The sequence below is a fragment of the Vipera berus genome, assembly GCF_964194415.1.
Source record: "Vipera berus genome assembly, chromosome: 1".
Lineage (NCBI taxonomy): Eukaryota > Metazoa > Chordata > Lepidosauria > Squamata > Viperidae > Vipera > Vipera berus.
The window spans coordinates 306088725-306100984 of record NC_138202.1 but is presented as its reverse complement, the minus strand read 5'-3'; positions in this window follow the sequence as shown (position 1 = coordinate 306100984).

Sequence of the window (12260 nt, the reverse complement as noted above, 5' to 3'; positions counted from 1 at the left end):
AGTGGGCCTGTGCATTGGGGAAAATATTAGCTCCGCCTCTTGTCTTCTGAGCCCAGCAATAGCTGCCTCTTCTGGTTGCTAGGCAACTTTTCCAGCTGAATCTCCTCAGGCTGATGATCTTCATCTTCTGAGTCTGAGATAGCCATGACACAATGTTAGAAAGAAATCTTACCTGGTTCATTTCCAAGCTGGAAATAAAGAAGGCAGGTAGCTACTTTAGTCAGAGATGAAGTTTATTCTGAGACTGCAATATATACTCAGCTACTGGAGGCGGCTGTGGCAAGTTGTCTCCCGTAAGCCCTTTATATAGGACTATGATAATCTATAAGCCCATGACCTGTTTGGTCATCCTTTCAGATATATTTCTTATTCCAAATCCACCACTGTGCTCCTGCCATCAGCTACAGTCATGTGATCACCATTGACTTTCTCCCTGCAAGCTTCCCAATTTTTCCCATTGACTTGTCAGAAGGTATCAGGGAATGTTTTAAATGAGGATCATGTGACTATGGCAGCACATTGTTGACACTGAAATGGCAAGAACTTTCCAGAATTTCTTTCCCACAGGTGTAATGGGTCTCAGCATTCTGAAAGTTAGGCCATTTGAAGTAGGTTAGTTGAAACCCTTTGGCTCCATTTTACCCAGTTAAAGATTACAAATATGAGAGTTTTAGTTTTATAAACAATCTGCCTTTATTCCCCAAAAGAGTGCAAAAGCACACTCTAGGAATTCTACGAGAGTGCACTTAGCCAGCGTTCTAAGAGGTGCTCTGCAGTCAAGCATCCGGCTGAATTGTGGGTTTAGTATTTGTCAATTGAAACTGTAATCTCTGAGGAAAGGACTTTTTTCTTATTTGATCAAAGAGGTCTCAGGTTAAGATCAGAGAAATAGGAATGTTCACTTGATTACATTGGTATTTCCTATTGCATTTTTTAATCTTTATATTTATTCTAATTTGTGATTTAAAATCTCCTTCCTGTTTGAGGCAGGAAGACTATGTGGTAGGAGGACTTGATTTCCTTCCCACTTCAGCCACTTTCAGCTTATTATCTATTTCCAGGCAGCCAAATCTTTGCAACAGCTCACTTGTCTTTGTTGGTAGCAATAGTATGTTACCTGCTTCTGACTCATCACCTTAGCTGTTCAGCATATCTGTCAGGAGGCCATCCTGCTGAGCAGCTGATCGGCGTGGAGAAATGGCAGGGAGCTGAAATCCTGCCTCACTTCCTTGCCTTGCTGCCATACCGGAGTTCATGCCAGATGCTGGCTAGGTGGGGAGGGGCTGGGAGGTGTCTACGAATAGGATTGGTCCTCAGCCACCCCCCATGAACAAACGCAGAAAGGCGTAGAGAGCAAGGATGAGGGAGAAAAGGGGGAGGGAAGAATGGTGGTACATCCCCCTTCCCGTCGGTGTATGCCGACCTTGCTGAGGTCTTCAGCAAACGGGAGTGCAATGTATTACCTCCCAGTCGACCGACCAACTGTGCAGTCAATATCCTACCAGGTGCCAAACTCCCAAAGCCCATGTACGGATGACGCCCAAGGAAATGGAGGAACTGCATCAGTACATCCATAAAAACCTAGCACAGGGGTTTATCCAACTGCACGGTCACGGGTCGCAGCTCCGGTTCTCTTCAAGGAAAAGAAGGACGGGACTCTATGCTTATGTGTGAATTTCTGCAGCATCAACAGGGTGTGTATAGAGAACATGTACCCCCTGCCACTGATGAAGGACATGCTGGCCCTCCTGGCAAAGGGTAGGGTGTTCACCAAGCTGGATCTAAGCGAGGCATAATATAGGGTCCGTGTGAAATGAGGGGATGAGTGAAAGACAGTGTTTAATTGCCCGCTAGGGAGCTATCAGTTCTGTGTGATGCCATTCAGGTTGCAGGGAGCCCCTGTGGGCAACTGATTAATGAGGTGTTACATGAGCATTTGTACCACAGGGTTCTCGTGTATCTGGACAACATTCTGATCTACACTACTATGATGGAACACATCCACCTAGTCCGGCAGGTGCTGGAGAAACTACTGAAGGCACACCTGTACGTAAAGCTGTCCAAATGCGAGTATATCGGATGAAGTTGTAGAGATGGACCCTGCCAAGGTCAGGGCTGTGCTAGAGTGGCAAGTACCACGGACCCGCCATCAGCTGCAGAGCTCCCTAGGGTTCACTAACTTCTATAGACAGTTCATCTCCTCATTCGCTAATGTGGCCCTGCCCTTAACAAACGTGCTCTGTAGGAAACATACAGTGGGTAAACCATGCCCCGGTCAACCACTGGCATGGACGTTGGCCTGCGAAAGAGCCTTTGAAGACCTGAAGGCCCTCTTCGCAAGAGAGCCTGTCTTGCAACACTCCAACCCTGACCAGCCGTTTGTCATCCAGGCGATGCCACCGACATCGCAGTTGGGGAGGTTTTGTTTCAGAAGAATGGGCAAGGGATGCTACAGCCCTGTGCATACACCTCCCGTAAACTGATGGAAACAGAACAGGCATGAGCGATATGGGAAAAGGTGGTATTTGCTATACGGTGGCTGCTCTCAACCTGGCGGCATTTCCTGGAGGGGGCCAAAGAACCGTTTGAGGTCTAGACGGACCACAAAAACCTTGAGGCCTTGCAGACACCATGGCGCCTATCCCCGAAGCATGTCCGATGGGCACAATATTTTCAATGGTTCCACTTTTGCCTGAAATATGTGCCGGCGGGTAAGAACTTCTTGGTGGATGCTCTGTCATGCAGACCCCAGCGGGAGAAGGTAGTACAGGCCATTATACCTCCCTTCATGCTGTTGGCCGCTCAGGTGAGTGCGCACAAACCGGTGAACAACTTGGTCCAGGAGCTGCAAAGAGTGAGCCAAAGTGACTCCTGGCTTCTGGAACATCGGGCCCTCCTGACTCAGAGGGGTTGGCATGGAAGGGTAACAGGCTCTATGTCCCACATGCATTAAGGCCAAAGGTGCTACAGAAGTGCCAAGATGTCAAACAGGCCGGTCACTTTGGGTTTCTCAAAACCCTGCATCTGGTGAAGTGCCAATTCTGGTGGTGTCGGATGAAGGCAGAAATTGAAACATACGTATGGGATTGCCCCATGTGTGCTACCACGAAGCGTCACACAGGGAGGCCGCCTGGATTGTTGCAGCACGTGGCGGACCTGACGCGGCCTTGAGAGGACATAGCTATGGACTTCATCGTGGAATTACCAGAGAGCCATGGGTGCACGGTCATATGGACAGTGGTTGACCTCTTTTCCAAGCAGGCCCATTTCATTCCATTCAAAGGGTTTCCATCTGCTCAGAAGTTAGCAAAGTTCACACAGGTGTACCACCTACATGGCATGCCCCGGTGAATACTTTTGGACCGGGGGGGGGTGTAATTCACCGCATGCTTCTGGAGGGCGTTTGTCTGCTCAATCAGATTGTCCCAGAGGCTCGGCTTAGCCTTCCATCCCAGCACCAATGGGGTGGCTGAACAAGCCAATGCAATGGTTGAATGGTACCTGCGGTGTTACGTCTCATACCAACAGATGGACCTGGGTTGACCTGTTACCATTTGTTGAAGTAGCGTATAATAACGCAGTCCACAGTAGCAATGGGTTTGCTTCTTTCCGGGTAGTTCATGGGGCAGAGTTTATCCTGATTCCCAAGTGCCCTCAGGAGGATCTTTTCCCCAGGACTGGATAGATCACATACAGGGAGGTCTTGGAAACTGTAAAAAGGGCGTTACAAAAAGCAGCAGCGGCCTATAAGGCTCATGCTGATAAGAAATGGGCTCTCCAAAAGTGCTTTTGGGTGGGAGATATGGTGTACCTGTCGACCAAGTACCTGTACCTGAAAATACCCTGGTTCATTAAGAATTTACATCTTTCTTATAAATAATATAGTCTGACACTAAGAAGAAAGTTGAAAATAAAAACAAGGAATGATCAATTGATATCTGATAAAGTTAATTTCACTTTTAGTTCAAGGACTATCTGTTTCCTCAGCCATAGGCTTCACCCTGTGAGGTATACAACAAATGTATATGTTATAATTTTTCATAATATAGATTAGTTTATATCTTATAAAAACACTTTAGAACCAATATTTAGGCTATAATCTTATCACCAAGGAGCAGCCATATTTAACCTTGCTAAAGTGATGACATACACAACTTTTGGTTTTAAGCAGGCATTAGTTACATTGTATAGATAGGCAAGGGAATAGAGTTGAAACATTTGTATCATCCAGCTTAGACAAACAGGCTCCTATTTTGAGCTTAGTTGGTTGAATGTCACAAAGGGAAAGATAAAGGTAAAACAAAGAGGAATTATTAATGGTATAGCTGCAGTGTCTAATAATTTTACTAGGTGGTCGGAAAGCATGTGACTAGACTGGACCTATTAACTGGGTCTGGAAAGGAAGGATGTGGCGTATTCTATGAGACAGGTATGAAGGTCTATGCCAGTGATGGCGAACCTTTTAGAGACCGAGTGCCCAAACTGCAACCCAAAACCCAATTATTTATCGCTGGGTGCCAGGTGGGCATGGCCTACTGGGTGGGTGTGGCTGTGGTGGTCATGGAAGATTGGGTGGGTGTGGCCAAGGTGGGTGTGGTCACCTCAATGTCGCTCATGGGGAGGGACACCTGTGGGGGGCAGCTGGTTGAAGAGGGACAGTTGCCACCTCTGTGGCATGGCGCGGGTGCCCACAGGGAGGGCTCTGAGTGCCGCCTCTGGCACCCGTGCCATAGGTTGGCCACCACTGGTCTATGCTGAACTAATTTGGGTGTGGTCTTTGGGATTATATTTGCCGAGATCTACCAGCCTTTGCAAATGCTTCAATAAAGCTTGTTTTGTTTTTCAACACTTTTGAAGTGAAATTTACCGGTATTTTATTCCTTACACCCCCCCCCCAAAACAGGATTACAGGGCCATATTTCAACTGATAAATTAAAACAGAATGACTGCCACAGTAAGCGTTACTGAGCCTAGCTTTTTGCCCAAATTCATGACTTTTAGCCCTGTTATTTTTTTCGTGCTTTTTGCCAGCCTCACAGGAAAGAAAAATACAAGTCTAAAAGGACAAAGGCAACATGGAGTCCTCCTTCCCTCTTAATGTTATTTTCTTCTTAAGTTTTGCTTCTGTTGTTAAATGCTGTGTAGAATCCTTTGGGACTGGAGTGGGTTGTATGAGTAAATGAGCAAACAAGCTTGGATGGACAGATCAGTTAATTTCCCTTTATTCTTCTAGTATCTGGACCCTTTGAAGTGGAAGTTTCCCATGATCGTTAGACTTACAAAACTCCTAATAGGCTTGATGGGAGTATAATCAATCAATCTTTCATATGCATTTCAGCATAAAAAAAAGTTGAGAGATAAAAATACTAAAAAAGTGCTTTCAGAAAAAGGTTATAGTTTAAATGGTAATATTAAGCAGAAATATTAATATTGCTATTAATAACTTTCAATTGCAGTGGACTGATTGGGACTGATAAATGTTTGTGTGTGTATACACAATACACTCATTCTGTATAATGCAAACCTAGGAAATTTTGATTTATTATTACAGTCTATGACCAGTATTTTAAGTAAGAAAAGGAAAATAGATTGCTAGAAAGTCCTCTGTCAATAATTTGTCATAAACAACAGAGCAACACAACTAAAACTTATAAAATTATAAAAGAAAAGGTTCTCGACTCATGTTCAGTGCTGTTGGCAGTAGTACAAGAGGTTCACTATTTTCCTCTTCAAGGATTTTTTTTCTGATATCTCAGCCTAGCTTATAACCCTGTGATTTCCTAATGGTTTCTCATCCAAATCTTAAGTAGATCCTACCTTATATAGCTTTCTGATAATAATTTAGACATGTTCAGTTAACTGCTACTGCATGTGCTGTATAATATATATTGTATAAGAATAGATTATATTGTAACATTTCAAACATAGTAATCACTACAAAAAAGAGTACTACTGTAGTAAGGTTTTTTACATATTAAAAAGCACTCTTTCCAAAGATCTTGTAATTTGAAAAATGAGTGAGCAAGGACTACAAGATTTTTTACAGAAATTGGAGAGATTGTACAATTCCCAATGTGGAAATAATTGTATGAAATTATGTGTATGGGTTAGGACGCTGAGCTTGTCGATCAGAAGGTCGGCAGTTTGGCGGGTCGAATCCCGAGTGCCGCGTAACAGAGTGAGCGCCTGTTACTCGTCCCAGCTTCTGCCAACCTAGCAGTTCGAAAGCACATAAAAATGCAAGTAGAAAAATAGGGACCACTACAGTGGGAAGGTAACAGCATTCCGTCTAGTTATGCTGGCCACATGACCACAGAGACGTCCTCGGACAAGCGCTGGCTCTTCGGCTTTGAAACGGAGATGAGCACCGGCCCCTAGAGTCGGAAATGACTAGCACGCATGTGCGGGGGAACCTTTACCTTTACCTTATGTGTGAAAAAGTCTTGTGAATACCAACTTCATAGAAGTATAAAATAGCTAGACATGAGTCTAACTTCCATACAAATAAAATACAGGTAGTCATAATTTAGTCATAATTTAACAATCGGTCACTTAATGGCCATTCGAAATTATGACAGACCACCCATATCTGAAGAAGCTTCTTGGATGAGAAGTGAAATGTCTTCAAAGAAAAACAAAGAAAGTCCTGTTGCCTCTTGAAAAAGCACCTTTAGGACATCTAAAGCTATTTGTGACCTCTTTTCAAAGTTACTGCTGTTGCAGCATCTCACAGTCATTCTCACCCCCACCTCACCTCCCCCATCCCACTCTGTCAGGTCACTGCAGGCCTTGGGCCTGCTACCCACTTCCCCAACATCCATTGCATAGTTATCTTTTGAAGTTCTCTGGACTTTATGTTGGGAAGGAGAGCAGACCACTCATTTCTTGGTTGCATGGATGCCTCCTGGGAATAGCTGTCACTTTCAGTCTACCAACAATTACTTGCAGTTGCTGTGAAATCGTGGCCACTTCCAGAGGCTGTCCCATGTCTACAGATGGGCAGTTTCATTCTGATTCTCTAACACAGTCTGCAGAGCACTGAGGAAAGATCCAGAGATCTTCAAAAAGTATGCACACAATGGATGATGGAGATTGGAAAGAGGGCCTAAGCCCTGTGGGGAGCCAGTGGGAGGAAAAACTTGCCTGGACCCACTGCGGGAGGAAAGCCTGCAGGGATGTGATGGGAAAGAAAGCAGACTCAAGAGCTGTGGGGATTCCAAGGGGCAGGAAGCCAATTAGGAAATGGGAGAAGCCTTGGAAAGCCCAGGGTAGAAGGGACTGGGCTTGTGCTAGGTCTCCCAGGGCCTCCCCCACCCTGGAGACTCTGTGTGTTCTGCTTAACAACTCATGCATTTGTTTAACAACTGCATCAGGGAGAAGAGGAGGTGAGGATTGTTAAACAAGCTTAACAGCCATCACCACTTGCAGCCATAATGGGCAGGCTCCATTATGGTGTTAGGTCAAGGGCTATCTGTAACTGATCATGTTATTCCGATTTAGCACTACATTCTACTGCTCTCTTCCCTCAATTCTTACTAGAGGTTTCAATAAATATTAATTTGCTCTTGCTGTCTTCAACATGTTGTCACTGTTCACAAATGACATAAAAAAGTCAAGATGGCAATCGATTGCATGTTTGAAGCCACATTCCTTTGTTACTTTCTTATTGACATCCTTAGGTGATTGCAACCTCTATCTTGACTTTTTTGTCTCTATCCTCTGAGACACAATTAATTGTTGCTCAGTTGTTCATTCTCTTTCAACTCTGTCATATGATAGAAATAATTTTGCCAGGATTGCGCCTGTGAAAAACAACTTTTTCAAATACTCATAAGCTCTTGCTTGGGTCATTATGACAACAAGGGTCACCATACTATCTTGTTGGCCTCTTTTTTTGATGGCTATCCATTTTTCCAATCTTTTCCAATGTTTCTTAACTTCACAGCATCTGTTCAAAATACAGTATGGTACCTAAATTGTATAACTTACGGTTCAATTCTTCTTTCTTCTGCTTGAGTTTCTGAAGTCAATATTTGAATCTCTATGTTTTCTGAGAGTTCAGTTGCATTTTCTGGAACTCATACCAGAGTTACATGTGTTCTTTTCAGCTGTGTATGTATGAAAAAGTTATTGGATGAATCTAATTATATTTTGGTACAGTATGGAGGCAGCACCTCTATCACAGAATCATAGGACTGGAAGAAATCATTTAGGCCACAAAGTCCAAGTTACTGTTCAATGCAGGAATCCAGATTAAAGGATCAAACCCTGATGGCTGCCCAACCTCTACTTGTACATAGCCAGCAAAAAAACCACCACCAAACCACCTCCTTCCTAGGTTCTGAACACCCAACTGCTTGGAAATTTTCCCCATCATTGTAACCGAATGTGCCTTTCTAATAACCCCAAACTATTATTTAGAATGCTGCTCTTTGATGATATGGAATAAATAGTGTCTGTCTGAAACTCTTTCAGTATCCGAGAAGCAGTGTCACATTCCCCGTTAACTTTCTCTTCTCATGAACAAATGTACTATGCCTAATTTTCAGAAGAGTTCAAGTGCAGATCCCTTGTGAGATTAGATATGCCTAAAATTGTTAGTGTTAATTATCTCGCTTATCGCCAGACTACATTAACTTTACCTATACATTCTTAGGTGAAAATAAGCTGTTCGAATTGATATTGTGCAGGACCAGGTTGCAACTATCCTTTCTGTGTTCAGCTTTTATATTCAGGCTCGGGTTTTTTTTTTCCCTTTAATGTTTATTCCAGCATCACGTGGGATTGTTTTCCCCGCAGTACTAAATACCTTCCCTTATAATCAGCTTTGTGCATCTGGAACCAGCAGCCGTTCCCGTTTCTGGCAGAGCTGAGAAACGGGACTGAGCTAGAATGGCTGACACCTCTGCTCTGGTGTGGGTCAGAAACAAACAGACATTTTCCCCTCAGTAATTCGTAATTCAAGGAATGAGGCAGAAGACGCTTCCAACAGCAATATGGAGCCATTCCCTTTCTGTGAAGTGGCACTTCAGAAATCTGAGACAGCAAAGGGGCTCATTCATTTTTTAATCATACTTTGATTAGAATTTCTGCTGAAATATTTTAGCAGTTGCTCTTTTCCGTCTCCTGCAAACCCGGAATGTCGCAAAAGTAACGACTGTATTCCACGGAGGCTGTATTATTTCCTCTCAGCCTGTCAGAGACCGGTTTTTTTTCCCTCTCTGCTGAGGCAGACATAAACGTGCGCTGCAGAGGCTTCCAAAGCGCCTGCGCTAAAATGCTGCCGAACGCTGGATCAACGACGGAATGAGAAGCTCCGCCCAGGGCGATGTCCTAATATGGAAAGTAACCCCCTCGGGTGACGTCATGGGCTCGCTGGGCTCTAATGTGGAGCAGATTTTCTGCTGAATGATCGGGAAAGACTGTTTCAGGAGCTTTGGAGAGCTTCGCTAAGGAGGTCAACCAAGGGGAGGAAATGAGGGGCTTGCAAATTGAAGAGATGTGGCTGCGGGAATCTCGAATAGAGGCACCCCCGCGAAGGCTGTAAAGAGGGGGGGGGAAATCACATTGCCTGACAATAGGAGGAAGCTGGCAGATTGAGCTGTAGTGGGATGTCTTCCCACATTCTTCTATTTTTAAATCTCACTCCTTACTACGCTTTACTATGAATGCATCAAGCCCTCTAGGAAGCTTTAAGGCTGCAGTTGTCCCACCTAAACAAAGACTCTAAAAGCAAAAGGATATCTAAAGAGACCAGGAGATTAAAGGGCACTGTCTTATAAACTGGATTTCTTCCATCACCATAGAGGAATATTAAATACAAAAGGATCAGGATTTATTCTTTAAAAGACATCCTATGTCTTCATATGTAGAGACTCATTCATAAAGACTCCTATTTTTACAAACATTGGTTTGCATCTACCTCTTTCCCCCCAATAAATACATGTCTGATCAGTTTGTAAAGAAAAAATAGATAGTATATTTGTCAAGAATCCAGAAACAATAAATTTTGGTTTAGTGTTAAGTGCTTTCATAGACCAACATCTACATCAGCTGCAGAAAGTGCAGTCACAACTGTATTGAGTAATAAGTGCCTTTATAACTTACAGGATTTGTTTCCTGGTGTATTTAGGATCACAACCATTTACTTGGGAATAATACTCTGGATTCAAAGAAATTACTTATGAGTAAATTTGTGGAGGATTGTGCTATAAGTCTTTAATGTACCATAAGAGTTTAAGACTCTACAGTATACTGAGCCATAAATTAGCCAAGTACATATTAGCGTGCCTTGTTGTGTGAACCCAGCCTGTGTGCAATTAGTTTATGAGTCAATGTGTTTCAAATCCAGAAAAGTAGATTTATTAAAAACTGAGTAAAGCTGCCTTGCAAACACCATCATATTTTTGTTGCAACAGGATGGTCAAGGTATTATCTTTCTAAATAACTTTTAAAAAAGATATAATATTTTGATTTTAGTGAAGAATACACAGAACATCTCCGAAGCAGGGAGACAGTGGAAGGTGAAAATAAATGTTACTCCCCAGCATTAAAATTTTACCTAAAGGTTAGTGTGCTTGTCCTGTTATTGCCTCCAGCATCTTGAAGCATCTCCAAAACACAACATTGATAAGACCTACTATCCTCCTGAGTTAGGAGGCCAACCATCATCCTGCCATATACTACTTCCAAACGTCAAGCATATTTATTACACGAATGGATGCATTTAATTTAGTTTAGTTTATTAGACTTATATACCGCCCTTCTCCCGTAGGACTCAGGGCGGTTCACAAGGTTTTTTAAAAGAAAACAATACAACAATTACAAAAATTAAAAACAATTAAAATGATTACATTAACCTTGAATATAAAAATGCAGACTGCTTCCCCTCAGATCACTGGGATCTTCCTTCTGTGACCATTTCATCTTCAGCTACAGAAAAGAGCAAACCCTTGGCTTCTGTAAAAGTGCATGTGTAATGTTTGACCAGTGAAATGGAGAGGACCAGTCAGATATTAACATGAATTCATTAGATACATACAGAAAGATACATCTGTTTTTAAATACAAGTTTAGCACATTTTTGAAAGAGTGGTAGATGTGTGTTTAAAAAACAGGGCTGGTGGCATGCTATGATGAAAGCTCTAGTCCTGCCTTTCAGAGAGTCTGGGAAAGATAGTTAGGTTCTGCCAGCTTGCGGGTTTTGTCCCAAATAAATGCATGTTTTATTTGGAGCTCATTCTGAAAAAAAAAGATTTTGTGTAGCCATACCTTTTTCCTGTTTATATTACTTTGTGGGGCTGTATGTGGCAATTTTCCCTAATCCTGGCCCACCTTGCATATGCTTTGGGTTCCTTCTAGGTCATGCTGGTCACAGTCACTCATTGGCAGTACTGAGATATCCTTGCATAACTTCTCAGTCTGGAGTATGTGTGTCATATCAATTTCTGGTTGTCCTCTTGTAATTGAAATCCCTCTGATTAATCGCTTCTGATTAATACAGTAGTCTTCTCATTCTTTGCAGAACCTTGCAACTGTTCAAATGCACAAAAGAGCCCAAGTGAAAAGATCCAAGGCAAAATAGAAAGGACTTCTTTCCTTCAGCCTGAGTGACCAGTTGGAGGCCCAACAGTATTCTGTGACTGGGACATATCAGTTGGGCCTAATTTTGAACACAGGGCTCTTCTGGAAGAGTAGTGGTCCATCCATGTCCAAAAATAGCCTGGCTGACACATCTGTAGTATAGAGAAAGGGCACATAAGATGAGATAAAGGGGAGCATCTTGCTTTTCCAGATTACCAGTTGATCAGCTAGATTATTTTGGGACATGACTTTCCATTGGATAGATTTCAGTTATATTATAAATCCTTTTTCCCCACACAAATTAAGCCATATCTTTGAATCTTTTAAATACTCTATTAATAAATTAACTAAATAAAATAATTTTTTGAATATTTTATAAGATAGTTTTGTAGCACAGGCTTTGTAATGTTCACCTGATTTATCTTTGCAATACTCCCTTAACGGTCGAATGATCATCAGAAAATTTTAATTTTCTCAGGGGTACAATTAGAACGAAGAAATACCTGAAATGTTTTACTCCTTCAAACTATACATCATGTTAGCTACTGTCTTGACATAAAATATTGACATTGCGATAACCGATATATCCACTGTGTATTTGTTCTTCAAAAATCAACTTGTTAGGAGACTGTAGTCCACTGCTTTTTTCCAAGCAACCCCCAAGCTCCCCTGGAAAAA